The sequence below is a fragment of the Erythrolamprus reginae genome, chromosome 2, assembly GCF_031021105.1.
Source record: "Erythrolamprus reginae isolate rEryReg1 chromosome 2, rEryReg1.hap1, whole genome shotgun sequence".
In the NCBI taxonomy this organism is placed as follows: Eukaryota; Metazoa; Chordata; class Lepidosauria; order Squamata; family Dipsadidae; genus Erythrolamprus; species Erythrolamprus reginae.
The window spans coordinates 229,025,550-229,043,524 of NC_091951.1; positions in this window are offsets into that span (position 1 = coordinate 229,025,550).

The window sequence follows — 17,975 nt, forward strand, 5'->3', positions numbered from 1 at the left end:
AAAAAAGCAACTTTATTTTCCCAACCTGTGGCTTTGGTATTTGCATACCAAATGCAAATAAACTATTGAAATACCTGTTCTTATTTGTTAACTGTGCGGTTAATTTCTCCTTGTGATAAACTTTTAAATTATTTCCTCCAGTTTTTGGCTTTCTTTCCAAATATGTAGAGTTTATTTTCTTATTTTTCACTATTTTCTTTTGTTTCTTTAGTCTTTTTTCCCCTCTGTTAAAGATTCCACTGTAGGCAACCCCACTGCATTTCAAATTATGACCTGTTGCCTCTCCTCCACCCTTCCAAACATGTAAAAAAAAGTTTACAACTGTTTGGGAAGGAAAAGCAGAGCTCTGTGGATGGCCTTGGCAGGAAGGAAGTGGTCTACATGTTTTCTGCATCTGCCTCCCCTTGTTATCATAGCAAGGCAGTGGTCTTTTTTCTTCTGTGGCTCGAAGCGGAAGAAATCTAAAGTCTGTAAGACAAACCAAATACATTGTTCACTGCTAAGGTAACTCATTCACCAGGATCATTTGAACCCCAATCGAACCAAATTGTGGGGGGCGGGCAGGGAAAGAGAGGGCGTGCATGTCAACCTAAACTTTGATGTATCACAAAGAACATAAGATTTTTGTGGGTAAGGAACTTTGGAGGGAGCCCTTTGTTGCTTGGAGGGGTAAAGGCTGTGCAACTGGGTGTAAGAGGACCCGATTTGCTGCAAGGTATGCTAATACCTCAGAAAGAGTTGCTGATATCTGATCTCTTCATGGAGCCAGTCTAGTGACATTGGTTTAATCTGTGTGAAAAGCTAAACCAAAATAAAAAGTACCCTGATCTCATATTGCCTGGACAAGTCCTTGTAGTTCACAATATGTAATATCGTAATATGCCATTTGCCTTTGCCAAAGATGCTTTTTCAAAACTCTAGTAGTTTTCAGAGAGAAGGGGTTTTTCTTTTTTCTTTTACAAAGTGCATGTTTTTGTGCCTCTAGAGGAAGATCTAATGCTGGGATAGGTGGAAAGAAAAAGAAGAAAAGGATGATAGGTTGTATATAAATCTGTGTTAACCATGGGCCTTAATCTTCACTTCAGGTGAGATATGACAGTGACTCTTAGTGCGATATACCGTATTTTTCAGAGTATAAGATGCACCAGAATATAAGACACACCTTAATATTTGGAGAGGAAAATAGGGAAAAGAATCTGCTTACCAGGTATTCATCTGGCTAGAGTCCTTAGCCAGCACATTATTTTATTCCCTGGTTAAAACTTTATTTGAAGAGAGTAACAATGAAAGAGCTTGCCAGCCAGTAAGAGCTGGGAGAGAACCTGAAAAGAAACATTCGGAGCAAGTAGAGCAATGGAAAAAACCCTGCAAAGACTTAAGGCTTGGAAAACATTATTTGCAGAGAGTAAAGAGCTTGCTGGTAAGAGCTGGGAACATCGTTAGCACCTGGTTAGAGCTGGAAAGAAACATTGGAGCAAGTTAGACCAATGGGGGGGGGGAAATCCTGTAAAGACTTAGAGCTTGGAAAACATTCTTTGCAGAGAGTAACAATGAAAGAGCTTGCAACCTGGTAAGAGCTGGGAACATTGCTAGCACCTGGTTAGAGCTGGAAAGAAACATTGGAGCAAGTTAGACCAATGGGGGGGGGGGGGGAAATCCTGTAAAGACTTAGAGCTTGGAAAACATTCTTTGCAGAGAGTAACAATGAAAGAGCTTGCAACCTGGTAAGAGCTGGGAACATTGCTAGCACCTGGTTAGGGCAGGGGGGGGGGGAAACTACATTCAGAGTATAAGCCACACCTGAATTATCAGCATCTTTTAGGGAGGAAAAAGGTGCATCTTATACTCTGAAAAATACGGTATTTAATATCATGAAATTTTTTTATAACTAATGATACTTTGAAAAGTTACAACCTCAATAACATTTAAAAAATTTATTGGTCAAGTATTATATTCCTTTTTTAAAAATCCTTTTTACACCTGTTTATGGGTGGTGTGATAGCATTAAACTGATATTAAACTGGCATTAAACTGGTAACTGATGTATCCCCTTGCTAATATGGTTTATGTATGGTAATTATTGGGTTGTGTGGTTATTTTAGTGATAAGGGTTTTTAGATAGTTTTTAAGTACTATTGGATTTGTTTACATTGTTCACTGTTGTTGTGAACCGCTTCAAGTCTTCGGAGAGGGACGGCATACAAATCTAATTTATTATTATTATTATTGTTCTTTGTTGTTGTTGTTGTTGTTGTTGTTATTATTATTATTATTATTATTATTATTATTATTATTTCGTAAGCTCCTTAAAACCCACCTCTGCCGTCAGGCATGGGGGAACTGAGATATTCTTTCCCCCTAGGCCTTTACAATTTATGCATGGCATGTTTGTTTGTATGTATGTTTGATTTTACAAATAAGGGTTTTTTAACTGTTTCAGTATTGGATTTACATGCTGTTTTGTAGTACTGTTGTTAGCCGCCCCGAGTCTACGGAGAGGGGCGGCATACAAATCCAATAAATAATAATAATAACAATAACAACAATAACAACAACAACAACAATAATAATAATAATAATAATAATAATTATTATTATTATTATTAAAAACACTGAGCTTGTCAGCTGCAAAGCTGATAGCCTGGGTTTGTGAACCGAGCAGTGTGCAATGGGGGTGAGTTTCCATTCCTACCCCAGCTCCTGCTCACCTAGCAGTTCAAAAGCATGCAAATGCAAGTAGATTAAAAGGTACCACTTTGATGGGAAGGCAACAGTGATCCCTGCATTTCTGGCATGTAGCCATGCTAGCCACATGATCACAGAAAATTTATTTGGACAACATCGGCTCCCTTGGCTAAGAAACGGAGATGAGCAACATGCCATAGAATTGGATTGAACAGGCAAACCTTTACCATTACTTTTGCCTGATTATATATTTTCTTTAAAGCTGGGGTCTCCAACCTTGGCAACTTTAAGCCTGGTGGACGTCAACTCCCAGAATTCCCCAGCCAGCTGGCTGGGGAATTCTGGGAGTTGACGTCCACCAGGCTTAATGTTACCAAGGTTGGAGACCCCTGCTTTAAAGCATCCAATAAAAATATGAGAAAGAGTTTTACATTTTTTTTAGGAAGCTAGAGAGGTTGTTTATTAGGTCACCTCCCTAAGTCACTTTTGATGGTTTTTGATATGAATATAATAATCTGAAAAGGGAACACAGAACACTGATGCCACATGGTGGCACGAACTGTAATAGCAACTCTTGCTTAAAAGTTACCTTTTCCTAAGTACTGTAGTTTATTTATTTATTCATTTGTCCAATACACAAATACAAAGGAAGAAAAATAGACATGTAGTAATATATATAAGGGTAAAGTGGACTTAGAGAAGAGGATATATGAAAGAAAGAAAATATATATGATAAGTGGGAGAAAGGAAAGACAATTGGACAGGGGACGAAAGGCACACCAGTGCACTTATGTATGCCCTTTACTGGCCTCTTAGGAACCTGGAGAGGTCAATCGTGGAGAGTCTAAGGGAGAATTGTTGGGGGTTAGGGGTTGACACAATTGAGTCCGGCAATGAGTTCCACGCTTCGATAACTCGATTGTTGAAATCATATTTTTTACAGTCATGTTTGGAGCGGTTCATATGAAGTTTGAATCTGTTGCGTGCTCTTGTGTTGTTGCGGTTTGGACATTGAAACTTTAGAAAATAATTATCATGTAAGGTACTTGCGCCATGGATTATCACACCACAGGTCTGTTGTTCCTCTAATTCAAGGATAGGCATTTGAGGCCTCGCTAAACAGGTTTACTATTTGGTCTGGGAGACCTCAAAATTATCCCAGGACTACAGGCTTTGCTGGAAAGCCAGTGAATCATCCTGGAGCGATTAAGTGGCATCTTTGTACTGAAATCAATTGTACTGTTGCCAAGAAAATTAAATGGTTATGTCCCTGAAGTCACCATAGGTTTTAGTATGAAGTCTTAGTATGAAGAATTGCCTTGTTAAAATATTAATATAAAGTGGATTAATTACAGAGCTCTGTTGCAGAATTGTATCTGATCCTTGTCTTGTGGGATACTGGCTCATGGCTGTGGTTGATTTTGTGGATATGCTGTGGGTGTTTTTTTATACCAGAAACAAAGCTGTTGCATCTGCCTGTAACTGCTAGGTGTTGTTCAATCTAAAGGAACCTCTTGTCTGTGGAGATTCTCAGTCATTAGAGTCATAGTTATCTTACACAGAGTCATCCTACGCAGCTTCTGCTCTGGCAATCTGACACTACTCACCAGAGCCTACATAACTTTTGCCAGACCCATCCTTGAATACAGTTCATCTGTCTGGAACCCATACCACATCTCGGACATCAACACCCTTGAAAATGTCCAAAGATACTTCACCAGAAGAGCCCTTCACTCCTCCACTCGAAACAGAATAAATACCCTACGAAAGCAGACTATCAATCCTGGGTCTAGAAAGCTTAGAACTACGTCACCTAAAACACGATCTAAGTATTACCCACAAGATCATATGCTGCAACGTTCTACCTGTCAATGACTACTTCAGCTTCAATCGCAACAACACAAGAGCACGCAACAGATTCAAACTTAATATTAACCGCTCCAAACTTGACTCTAAAAAATATGACTTCAGCAACCGAGTTGTCGAAGCGTGGAACTCATTACCTGACTCAGTGGTGTCAACCCCTAACCCCCAACATTTTTACCTTAAACTATGAACGATTGACCTCTCCAGGTTCCTTAGAGGTCAGTAAGGGGCGTGCATAAGTGCACCAGTGTGCCTTCCGTCCCCTGTCCAATTGTCTCTCCTAGTCTCATTTATCTTTTCTTCCTTTCAAATATGTTCACCTATACTTTTATATCTTTTCTTCTATTCTTTTCTTTATTTATATTATTACATATCTATTCTCTTCAATGTGTATTATTTATTGGACAAAATAAATAAATAAATAAAAATAAAAATAAATAAATAAAATAAATAAAATAAAATAAAAATAAATAGTTGTTTCAAAGGTGCTTTTTTCAAAAGACAACTGGACTGTTGTTGTTTTTCCTTGAGGAAAAAGGAGAAAATGTTTTGTTTCTCACCCAAGAAGCTCCATCGGTTGTGAATGATGGTGGAGATATGGAAGAATAGGTACTGACAGTTGAGACTAGATGGCGGGGTGGGTGGAAGGTTCTGGGCACAGTTCAAGATGTGGGACTTATAGTTATCATCATGGTAAGCCCCAACTCCACCCAACTCACTGCTGGGTGAGATCATCCAAGGGCATTTGGTGAGGTGTCATCAGTATGCTGATGATACCCAGTTGTACATCTCCACCCCATGTCCAGTCAGCAAAGCAGTGGAAGTGCTGTGCTGGTGCCTGGAGGCTGTTGGGGTCTGGATGGGTGTCAACAGGTTCAAACTGAACCCTGACAAGACGGAGTGGTTGTGGATTTTGCTTCCCAAGGACAATTCCATCTGTCTGTCCATTACCCTGGGAGGGGAACTATTGACCCCTTCGGAGAGGGTCCGCAACTTGGTCATCCTCCTAGATCCACAGCTAACATTAGAGTACCATCTTTTGGCTGTGGCGAGGAGGGCGTTTGCCTAGGTTCGCCTGGTGCACCAGTTTGGACAGGAAGCTCACAGTCACTCATGCCCTCATCACCTCGAGGTTCGACTACTGCAACGCTTTCTACATGGGGCTACCTTCGAAAAGTGTTCGGAAACGTCAGATTGTTCAGAATGCGGCCGCGAGAGCAACCATGGGCCATCCCAGATACGCCCATGTCTCATCAACACTCCGCGGCCTGCACTGGCTGCCAATCAATTTCGGGTCACAATTCCAAGTGTTGGTTATGACCTATAAAGCCCTACATGGCATCAGACCAGAACACCTCCAGTACCGTCTTCTGCTGCACGAATCCCAGCAGCTGATTAGGTCCCACAGAGTGGGCCTTCTCCGGGTCCCATCGACTAAACAATGTCGTCTGGCGAGGCCCAGGGGAAGAGCCTTCTCTGTGGTGGCCCCCGTCCTCTGGAACCAACTCCCTCTGGAGATCATAACTGCCCCCACCCTCCTCGCCTTTTGCAAGTTATTGAAAACTCACCTTTGCTGCCAGGCATGGGTAAATTGACACCTCTCCTAACTATTTTGGTTAATGTATGATGTGATTGGGTTGTGTGATTATTTTATTATAAGGGTTTTTAAATTGTGTTTTTAAATATTGGATTTGTACATTGTTTATTATTGTTGTGAGCCACCCTGAGTTTTCAGAGAGGGGCAGCATACAAATCTAATAAATTATTATTATTATTATTATTAATAATAATATTTTATTTATTTTATTTATTTTATTTATTTTATTTATTTTATTTATTTTATTTATTTTATTTATTTTATTTATTTTATTTATTTTATTTACTTTATTTACTTTGTCAAGTATGTATTGATAATATGCAAAGATATATCAATGTTTATATACATAATATTGACACTAATAATAGAGAAACATTAGGACAGGGGACAGAAGGCGCTCTGGTGCACTTATGCACGCCCCTTACTGACCTCTTAGGAATCAGGTGAGGTCAACAGTGAATAGTCTAAGTATAAAGTTTTTGGGGTGAGGAGATGATACTACAGAGTCAGATAGTGAGTTCCATGCATTAACTACTCGGTTACTAAAGTCGTATTTCTGACAGTCGAATTGGAGCGGTTTATTTTAGGATTGTATCTGTTATGTGCTAGTGTGTTGTTGTGGTTGAAGCTGAAGTAGTCTTTGACAGGAAGGATCTTGTAGCAGATGATTTTATGGGCTATGCTTAGGTCATGTTTAAGGCGACGTAGCTCTAAGTTTTCTAAGCCTAGGGTTTCAAGTCTGGTTACGTAGGGTATTCTGATGCAGTGTGGAAGAGTGAAGGACTCTTCTCGTGAAGTATTTCTGCATGTTTTCTAATGTATTTATGTCCAAAGGTTCATCTTCTTGGTGCTGCCATCTCTCTTGAAGCCTCGGTCACCCCCAGAATAGTTTGACAGGATGACCAGGGAATGGGGTGGTGGGGTCATTGGGGAATGGAAGGATTGTTTATTTAGTTTGTTTTAGGTTTTAGTTTGTCAAAGCATGTATGAGAAAACAATTATAAGTATAAACACATATAAACATATAAGTATAATAATAAATATAATAAGTATGTGCTTATGCACCCTCCCTCATAGACCTCTTAGAAGTGGGGTGAGGTCAGGGTGGGCTATTGCCTGGACAGCGGGGAACACAATGGGGTAGTGAAAATGGAGCTCCACCCCAGAGCACCCAATTTGCACTGAAAGATGTTGAAAGAAAATGCAGGGCGTCCTGCATAAGCCACGCCCACAGTGTGGTAGTAAAAAGTTTGGTAGCCCTTCACTGGGTGAGGTTTTAGGTTAAAGTTTTTGGGGTTTGAGAATGTAACAATAGAGTCAAGGTGTGCATAACAGGTACTGATCACTCTTGCTGAAGTCGTATTTTCTGCAATCAAGTTTGGAGCGGTTTACTTTGAGTTTGTATCTGTTGTTTGCCCATGTGTTATTCTGATTGAAGCTGAAGTAGTCATTGACATGTACGATGTTGTAGCAGACAATTTTGGGTACTAAGCTTAGATGGTGCGCAGACTGTAGGTGGCTTTGTTCTAGGTTGTTGATGGCAAATGTATGGCATGTGGAGCCATATAAGCCGGTATGCCAGCCAGCTGATTTTTGGCTCACATGGAGACATTGAGAGGGCGTTTTCGGCTTCTAGAGGGCCACAAGGGGGTGGGGATGGGGCATTTTCACCCTCCCCAGGCTCCAGGGAAGCCTCTAGAGCCTGGGGATGGTGCAAATCGGGCGTTACTGGGCCCAATGGAACTGAGGAAATGGAACAGTGGGGAAGGATTGAGGGTGCACACATACGTGGGTAGCATACACACATATTCAGGGCGCACTGAATTACGGGTGTGGGCACGCACATGCGCGCTTTTGGCACCTGAAGAAAAAAATGTTCATTATCACTGTTCTAGGTTGTCCAGGTCCAAACTTTCGCATAAGCTTTTCTGATGTGAGCAGAGCAGTGGAGTACTTTTCTCGCGAAATAAAAAATAAAATAAAATTCTAATGCAAAGGAATCTCTTGTGTTGCGGCGTGAACATCAGGACTCTGGGGAAAAGGACTAGGAATTGAGAAGCTATTCAGAAGAGAAGGATTTAGGGGTAGTGATTTTTGACAGACTCAAAATGGGTGAGCAGTGTGGTCGGGTGGTAGGAAAAGCAAGTAGGATGCTTGGCTGTATAGCTAGAGGTATAACAAGCAGGAAGAGGGAGATTGTGATCCCGCTATATAGAGCACTGGTGAGACCACATTTGGAATACTGTGTTCAGTTCACCTACAAAAAGATATTGACAAAATTGAACGGGTCCAAAGACGAGCTACAAGAATGGTGGAAGGTCTTAAGCATAAAACGTATCAGGAAAGACTTAATGAACTCAATCTGTATAGTCTGGAGGACAGAAGGAAAATGGGGGACAAGATCGAAACATTTAAATATGTTAAAGGGTTAAATAAGGTTCAGGAGGGAAGTGTTTTTAATAGGAAAGTGAACACAAGAACAAGGGGACACAATCTGAAGTTAGTTGGGGAAAGATCAAAAGCAATATGAGAAAATATTATTTTACTGAAAGAGTAGTAGATCCTTGGAACAAACTTCCAGTAGACGTGGTTGGTAAATCCACAGTAACTGAATTTAGACATGCCTGGGATAAACATATATCCATCCTAAGATAAAATACAGGAAATAGTATAAGGGCAGACTAGATGGGCCGTGAGGTCTTTTTCTGCCATCAATGTTCTATGTTTCTATTTAGGGCCAGGGACCATATTTCTAAGATTTTCAGAAGGCAAGGTTGCAACAGTGGGGCAATGGTCTAGAAGTGGTGCAAGCTGCAGGCATTTGGTCCAATATCCTGATATTTGTAGCTGTGCCTGCATGATGCAGATATGCAGGATCTGGTTGTTGGGTCTTGGGGATTTAGGAGGATTTGGATATGGGTGTTTTTTTTGTTTTAGCCACATTGAGCCTCTGCAGACAAAAGGATTGCCGTGCCATCACTGGAAAGCTTTACTCGTGCAAAAATTACCGATCATGTAGCAGCTGCCAATTCTGTTCAACGCATAATTAGATCGGCACACACTGTTCTATTTGTCCTCAGAAAAGCAGCCTTCTAGCAGCGCAAGTTGGAGATCCAGACATGTTGAAAACCTTTTCCCCATCTGGCAGAGAGGCATTTTTCTGATGTCATTCCTGGCTGGAAAGAAGACTTGGCCGTCACAGCCACAGCCATCAGGATGGTTTCCCTTCTTACATTTTTGGGTCATCTGTCCACCAGTTTGCATCAAAAAGAACAAAACCAGTGTTGGACAATCCATCATGGTGAAATTCAGCAGGTTCTGACAGCTTCTGGAGAACCGGTAGAGGAAATTTTGAGTAGCTTGGAGCAGTGTTTCCCAACCTTGGCAACTTGAAGATATTTGGACTTCAACTCCCAGAATTATTATTATTATTTTATTATTATTATTTATTAGATTTATATGCCGCCCCTCTCCATAGACTCCGGGCGACTCACAACAATAACAAAGACAATGTAAGAACAAATCTAATAATTTAAAAAACACTAAAAAGTCCCATTATTAAAAGCAAGCATACACACAAACATACCATGTATAAACTGTATAGGCCCGGGGGAGATGTCTCAGTTCCCCCATGCCTGATGGCAAAGATGGGTCTTAAGAACTTTACGAAAGGCAAGGAGGGTGGGGGCAGTTCTGATCTCCGGGGGTAGCTGGTTCCAGAGGGTTGGGGCCACCACAGAGAAGGCTCTTCTCCTGGGTCCCGCCAAATGACATTGTTTAGTCGATGGGACCTGAAGAAGGGCAACTCTGTGGGACCTAACCGGTCGCTGGGATTCGTGTGGCAGAAGGCAGTCCCGCAGATATTCTGGTCCGATGCCATGAAGGGCTTTATAGGTCATAACCAACACTTTGAATTGTGACCGGAAATTGATCGGCAACCAATGCAGACTGCGGAGTGTTGGTGTGACATGGGCATACCTAGGGAAGCTCATGATTGCTCTCGCAGCTGCATTCTGCACGATCTGAAGTTTCCAAACACTTTTCAAAAGTAGCCCCATGTAGAGAGCTGGCTGGGGAATTCTGGGAGTTGAAGTCCAAATATCTTCAAGTTGCCAAGGCTGGGAAACACTGGTTTGGAGAATACCAAATATCAGCAAATACCACCTCTGCCTGGCCCCAGAGTGGGGTGGGAATGGAGATTTTGCAAAGCTCTTCCCCCAGGAGTGAAGAGGGAATGGGGATTTTGTAGTATCCTCTCCCTGCTACACCCACCAAGCCACACCCACATAAATGGAAAAATTTTGAAATCCACCCCTGTAATCCATCCTAAGCCATATGCATTCAACATATTGTTCTTATTATTTAGTTAGTTCTAATTCAGCCTAAGACATAGATCCCACCTTTTTAGAAATCTGAAAAAAAGAGAAAGTGGGCTTCCCTCTTTATTTAAGATATCAAAAGAAAATCCAGTGAGGTCAACTGCATTAGAGCATAATGTATAAAATATCTTCCATAACAGAGTGGTACAGAATACATATGCATGGAAACATTGCAACAAACAATGGCTGCTAAATCCAACGTAACCTTAGAAAAATGCATATTTTTATAACCAGAACACAAAAGAATGTAGCAATATATATAAACAGAGCCTAACATAACATTGTTTCAAGATTTCAAATTTTCCATGGTTTTATATCTGCTTTTAATAATAGAAGTATAATGCTATGTGGAAACGATCTAGGAGGAGAGAGAGAAGAGCTTCAGCCGTAAGCAACAACTTAGCCCTAAAAGAATTGTGAGGATGCTACATGTCACAGAAGGGACCCTCCCTAGCTGCTTCAGCTCTTAGGTGACAGGGTAGAAATGTATTTTCAGATTCTGTTAATGTAACTTTGCAACGAAGTAGAAGTAGCACTTCTGGGCAGGGGTGAAATCCAGCAGATTCTGACAGGTTCTTGAGAACTAGTAGCAGAAATGTTGAGTAGTTTGGAGAACTGGCAAATACCACCTCTGGCTGGCCTCAGAGTAGGGTAGGTGTTCTGTCGGGCTCTCTGGGAGAATCCTCCTGAAAATTCAAAGGTACAAAGTTCAGATACGCACACATGTTTGAAAATTCAAAACAATGTTCTTTATAACGGAAATTCAAATAAACTAAGCCCTCTTTTTGTATAGCAAAGAGCACTCGTCTCCAAACAACCTGGTAATTTGTACAAGTCACTTATCAGTTCTGAGATACTTAGCTTGCAGCTGTGAGGCAATTCAAAGTCCTTCTTCTTCCACAAAGTGAAACACACTTTGCTCTGCTTTAGTTTCAAAGCGGGGGAAAACCAGCACACAAAGGTCGAAGTCAGCAAGAAAGGCACGAAAACACAACGATCAGATAATCCTCCACAATGGCCAAACCCACACACTGCTATTTTATAGCAGCCTCATTAATTACCACAGCCCCACCCAACCACAGGTGGCCTCATTTTCTTTGATAACAATCTCTCAGTTGTTGCTTCCTATGCATCACTCTACGCATGGGTGGATGTGTCATTAATTCTTGTTCAGAATCCAGAGATGATACAGATGATTGATCTCCTCCTGGGCTGTCTGCCAAACTCTCCTCCTCCCTGTCACTCAGGCCTCCTTGGTCAGAGGAGACTTCGTCGGCAGATTCCACTGGGAGCAAAACAGGCCTGCAGCATGTGGATGTCTCCCCCACATCCACCTGCACATTCCTTGGGGCAGGAGCTGGGCCAGAGCTAACCACAACACCAGGAATGGAGATGTTGCAGTATCCTTTCCCTGCCATGAGCACCAAGCCATACCATGCCCACCAAACCATGCCCACAGAACCGGTAGTAAAAATCGGATTTTAACACTGCTTCTGGGTATGTTTCTTTTCTGCCCTACCTCACATGGCTGATATGGCAGTGAAACAAACATATATGTGGGCAGCTGTGGCCAGGGGGACCTTCGCCCAGGTTCGCCTGGTACACCAGTTGGACCAGGAGGCTCTCCACACAGTCACTCAGGCCCTCGTCTCCTCCCGTCTTGATTATTGCAATGCACTCTACATGGGGCTAACCTTGAAAAGTGTTCGGAGACTGCAAATAGTCCAGAATGCAGCTGCGAGAGCTAATATGGGTGTACCTTGGTACACCCATATAACACCTTTGCTCCACGAGCTGCACTGGCTTTCTATTAGTCTCTGGGCACAATTCAAGGTGTTGGTTATTACCTATAAAGCCCTACATGGCTCAGGGCCAGACTATTTACGGGGCCATCTCCTGCCGCAAACCTCCCAGAGACCAGAGTTGGCCTCCTCTGGGTCCCGTCGACTAAGCAATGCGGGTTGGCGGGACCATAGGGGAGGGCCTTCTTTGTGGCCACCCCGGCTCTATGGAACCAACTTCCCCCCGAGATCCGTACTGCTCCCATCCTGCGAGCCTTTCACAAAGCTACAAAGACCTGACTTGGGGCCATAAATTCACAACTTGATGGCCAATTGTAAGAATGGTGTGCGTGCATATGAGTGTCATTTTCTTTTTATAATAACTTTTAATATTTTTATTTGTTTGTTATGTTTTAACCTCAGTTAACTGTTCAACTTCTTTTACTGTTTTGTATTTATTCTTATTGTACTTATACCGTTGTTGTAAACTGCCCTAAGACTTTCGGGATTGGGCGGCATAGAAATCGAACAAATAAACAAATAAACAAACAAACAAACAAACAAATAAATAAATATCAGATCCCTGTGAACATTTTAGTCGTCCCCCCCAACAATATTGTATAAACTATCAACAAATGTTTGAATAGAAAGATATCAGGCTTGTGCGTTGGCTGAAAATAGTGTTGCTAATTTTGGGCAAACATTTCCCTAGAACTTTTCCCACTTGATCTAAATCCAGCTCCTTGGGTCTTCTTTATTCTGCTGTGCCTTCATCTTTTCCTCAGTCTATGCTGAATTCTAGGAGGAGAAACCTAGAGGCTGATCAAGATGTCTAGAATGGCAGTGCTGTAGTGAATTCATTCTGCAACCCCAGGGTTCTCCTTTGGCCCTTGAGATACGGAGACCAAGGGTGCCAAAATCTTTTAGTCATGTATGAAAGAATAAGAACAAGGAGTTCTTGGAAAAGAAAAGACACCGTGGCATCCATTTACTGCCAACTATGGCAGGAGTATCTTATTCTCTTATGGGTTCTGTGCACTAAGACAGGGATTTGGCAAGTAGCAAGCCGGCATATGAGTCAACGAGCCTTTGTGAAGGACTTAGAGCTTTTGAGTAAAAGCAAACTCGATGGGGCTTTGGCAGCAAGTTTGTGCAAAATCTGAACAGTGTGTGTTGTTCTTTGCCACAGAACTATTGAAGCAATTAAAAATTTGACATCCTTTGAATAAACAGAGGAAAGATGAGAAGTCCAAATCTCCCCCTGCTAGGAAAAAAAGATGACCACCAAGGCAAAGACTTCTAGGAAATCCAACGTGGCAACTCATAAGCCAGTCAGAGCAGTTAGTCAAATACTAATTGAGCAGGGAAATTACATCTTTTTTAAAAAAAAACCCTAAAGTTTGCAAACACCAGCAATTTGTTTGAAAAGCAGATCTAAGAGGATCTATGCAGGACTTCTTTCTGGGTAGATGCATTTTGGAAAAGATTGCAAGTGGCATTAAAAGAAGCACCATTTCCCAGCGTTACTAACGGCATTCACAATAAGGAAACCTCTATTTTAATATTTCTCCCATGTTTCGGATCAATCAGTTCCTGCAAAAAATTTTTTAAAAAAGATTTTAGAGTACGGGTGAGCAAAATAATTTTCTGGAAAATTAACAGCAGTTGTGATTATAACTATGACTTAGTAACATGTAACTTCACATTCTGATTACCCAACGTGGATTTATTAGGAATGATCAATTGTACATTGGCATTGTGACCCAGCATTCTCTTTCCAAAGAGTAAGCATCAATGAATTTGGTGTGAGTATATGGAGGGGGGCGGTAGTCTTTCTTAGATCCAAGAATGCCAAATCTCTTACCAAACAGTGTAATGTGATGCCACTATAAGTTTCATTGGTTAGAATTGCCATTTGTGTTGAAGAGAAAATCATAGGGATATGTATTTCTCAAAGTCAAAGTACTTTATTTTGGTTTACATACATTTCTCATTTGTTAAAAACATCTGTCTCCTCTTAAGAGATGCATCTTGGAAAAATCTTCTCCCGTGATTAAAGAAACACAGGAGTGGAGATTTTCCTCAGCATACAGAGGTTGTTCATTTGATCCCTTTCCTTTTTATTTTATCATTCCAAACCCAAATCTGATCATCCTTATATAGTTCAAAGCTACAGATCAATTTCCATAACAACAAATAAGGTTTGATTTGTTGATTTGTTTGTTTACTGGATTTATATGCTGTCCCTCCCCAAGGACTTTACTGTATAACAGATTGTGGAAGGCTGGTATAGACAATTTGGGATTCAGAAGTTAAATATTCTAATAAAGATAAGACAAACATATTCTTCTCAAATAATTTTTAATGCTTGCCATTTTCTCCTGAACATGGAACTTCCATGTTGCCATCATTTCTGTCCTATAATCCTACAAAACCAGACTTATCAGTATTTCAAAAGAGATCACCCTCTCTTTTGAAATACTGTACTGGTAAAAATGTCAGATTGGTTTAGGTGTATTTTGAAATTTTATTATGCTGAGACTTGAAGAATTAAATGACTTGGAATAATGTCGACAAAATAATGAAGATTAATATGAGAAGCATAATGAAAATTATACAAATGGGTATTGATTTCTATGGAGCATTTGGTTATGACAAAATAGGTGGGAAAAATGAATGCTAAATAAAATTTTAAAAGGTGAATAAGCAAATATGGCTTTATAAAATTAAAAGGCATGAGAAAGAATAACTATCTTAATCAATTAAGTTAATAGCGGTTAATTTGGGGGGAAATGTTTGAAATTAAATGGTAGATATCCCAGATTTATATATTTTTTATTTTTTTGTTTTCAAAAGCAATATAATTTTAGAAAAATATACCTGGAATAAATTGTTTTATATATAAAGAATATATGAATGATTGAATGTACAGTATAAGTATGTATTTACTGTAATATTGTAACATTTAAAGGTATATGAATTAATGTATGGATTGTTGAAAAAAAATTGGTTTTTTTGCCAAAATACTGATAAAAATTTCGACTTCGAAACAAGCTACTACAAATTCAGGCAGTAGGAGGCTTATTTACTGATTTGCGAAATCCATATGAAAGGAAAATAAGATAATCTCTTCTATCTTTTGTCCCATCCCCCAGCCACATTGCTACTTGGTGTTATGTGCCATTCAACTCTCAAACATTGTCAGCCCCATGAGATTTAACATCTGGGCTTGGTTTAAACTGATGCCATCTCCTTGTGTGAAAATGCCCGTTCTCTCCTGTTAATATCCTTCCTGTGTGATTTTTCCAGTCTTAACGAAGTACAGTATTTATTTTGGTCAGACAAATGGCAGGAAGCTAGAATGCCAAACTATATGCCAGGTGTGTTTTTAAAAGGAAGTTCTATACAATATCTGGAAAGCGGGAGACATTTTCAGACCTAAAGATGATGACCTGGTATGTAATGGAAAATGATTCTAGCTTTCAGAAACTCCTGGCCTCGTCAAACCTCCTTCCCCAACTCGCTCCTTATTCCTTTCTGCAGTCTACGAGACAAAAAACTGCATTCACACAGCATGTTTACCTATAATATAGTTGGCTGTGATTTTGATCAGTTGTGTGGACATACCCAGTATTGTTAAATCAGAGGCTGGAGGCTCGGGAAGGTTAACAGCTCTTTATTTGCATTCAGGAACAGTTGAAGTGACTAGCTCGCTGGTAGTAAGTGACTTGGGAAACAAGCGGCAAAACCCGCACCTTATATACAATGTTACTAGCACAGGGATTGGTGACAATGTTTCAAGACTTCGCGCTGGAGCTTCCTATTGGCTGAGCCCGGAGGCTCCTCATTGGTCGCGCCCAGGCTTCCCATTGGTTGGGCTAGCAGGCTTCTTAGCCGCCCCGAGTCTTCGGAGAGGGGCGGCATACAAATCTAAGTAATAAATAAATAAATAAATAAATATTGGACGCCCTGCTCCAATCAGCTATCACCTTTATTCTACAGCTTGCAGACATAACACCATTTTAAAAGTACAAACATAACAAGTATGATTAGTTTATTTTAATTGAGTTAGTGACTGATGCAATAAATTATAATCGAGTTACCCATGCATATTATGTTTTATGTGAAATATAAGCAGAGCCAAATTGTCAATGTGCCCCTAGTGAGTGAGAAAAGATCTAGCAGAAAGCGGGTCCAATTTAACTCACTTAATATGATACATTATTCTAAGCCTGAGTCCAAACAAGAGAATGGAATGACATTACTAGTCATTAAGAGTTTGATTAAAGATATGCTTGACTATAACTTATTTGCAATAGGATCGTAACAATTAAAATTAATCAGAGTCTAATATTCAGCAGTGTGATACAACCAGGGATAGGCTGCTACCCGGACGGGGGGAAGACAATGGGGTAGCGAAAATGGAGCTCCACCCTAGAGCACCCAATTTGCACTGAAAGATGTTGAAATAAAATGCAGGGCATCCTGCATAAGCCACACCCACAGTGGGGTAGTAAAAAATTTGGTAGCCCTTCACTGGATACAACTATATGCACCTACTATAGATGCAATAGAGAAAGACATTGAGGAATTGTATTGCAAACTGCTAGATATGCTAGAGGCAACTTTGAGAAAAAATTGAATATTACTAATGAACAAAAACAGAAATGTGTAGAAAATGAAGGAATCTGGAATCACAGGAAGATGACCCAGAAGAATAATGCAAGGAACAAGCTAATAATGTTTGATGGAGAAAATTATCTGAATTGGTGATATTAGATTCAAACATAAAACACAGGTTTTGCATATGGATAATCACTTAAGCGATAACGTTGAAATAAAAGGAGGCCATAATAAGAAACAGAAAATGGTGAAGTGCATTTCAATCTGCCAATCCATGAAGACATAAAGTATTAGGATTAAATCCATGAAAAATTAAAGAGAGTAGTATTCAAACAGGATATACAGTAAGTGCATAATGTAGAGGTTCAATGTAATGATCACACACGTAGTATGTTTAATTTATGGATCAAGAACAAATAAGCAATGAAATAATTGTGGAGAAATAGAAAGATAATCCTAAGGAAGAGCACAGTAACAAAGTTAGATAAAAATAAGGACAACTTAATAAAGATTACAGTAGTCTTTTTTTTATAGGGCTAATATATAGCAATAGCATTTAGACTTATATACTGCTTCCCAGTGCTTTACAGCCTTCTCTAAGCGGTTTAGAGTGAGCCTATTGCCCCCAATAATTTGGGTCCTCATTTTACCGACCTTGGAAAGATGGAAGGCTGAGTCAACCTTGCACCTACTCATGGCTCTACTATGGATAGGGTATATTTACTATGGAGCTACTATATGGCTATGGACACTGAAAAGGAAGTGTTAAAAGAAAGTGATTAACAACAGATCACAACTTCTCCTCCTCTCATCATATCCCCCCCCCCCATTTTTTTAGCTTGGTTGACTTTATAGTATTTACATTATTGCATTTATAGTTTTAGGGGCGTGGTGACTCAGCAATTAAAGACACTGAATTTATCAGCTGGAAAGTAGACAACTCAGGTTCCTGACCTGTCTGCCATGCAAGGGGGGAAAGCTCCTGTTACTTACCCCAGCTCCTTCCCACTTAGAAGTTGAAAAGTATGCAAATGCAAGTAGATA